This window comes from Acanthisitta chloris, unplaced genomic scaffold, assembly GCF_000695815.1.
Source record: "Acanthisitta chloris isolate BGI_N310 unplaced genomic scaffold, ASM69581v1 scaffold3141, whole genome shotgun sequence".
NCBI classification, from domain to species: domain Eukaryota; kingdom Metazoa; phylum Chordata; class Aves; order Passeriformes; family Acanthisittidae; genus Acanthisitta; species Acanthisitta chloris.
The window spans coordinates 1-343 of record NW_008654177.1 but is presented as its reverse complement, the minus strand read 5'-3'; positions in this window follow the sequence as shown (position 1 = coordinate 343).

Here is a 343-nt window from a genome sequence, read left to right as displayed (position 1 = left end):
ACCCCAGAATCCCCCCAGCCCTAACAGCCTGGCGAGTTAGAGCTCTTTTGTGGATTATTTGGATTATTCGTTTTATTCGCTTATTCGTTCTATTCGTATCACACAGGGCCCGGAGCCCCCCCCGAGGGGGACAGGACCCCTCGGGTGAGGAGCACTGCCAGGACAGATGTCACACAGGGTCACTGGGGTCACCTCTCCCGTTGGGGCTCTGATTTTTAGGACAATAACCAGCCCCCGGGGTGGGGGTTGAGTGGTTTTCCCAGTGGGGGAACTCGGAGATTTGGGAATTTAGGAGTTTCTCCCCGGGTCGCTCGCGGGGGAATCCGCATCGCCGTGTCCAGCG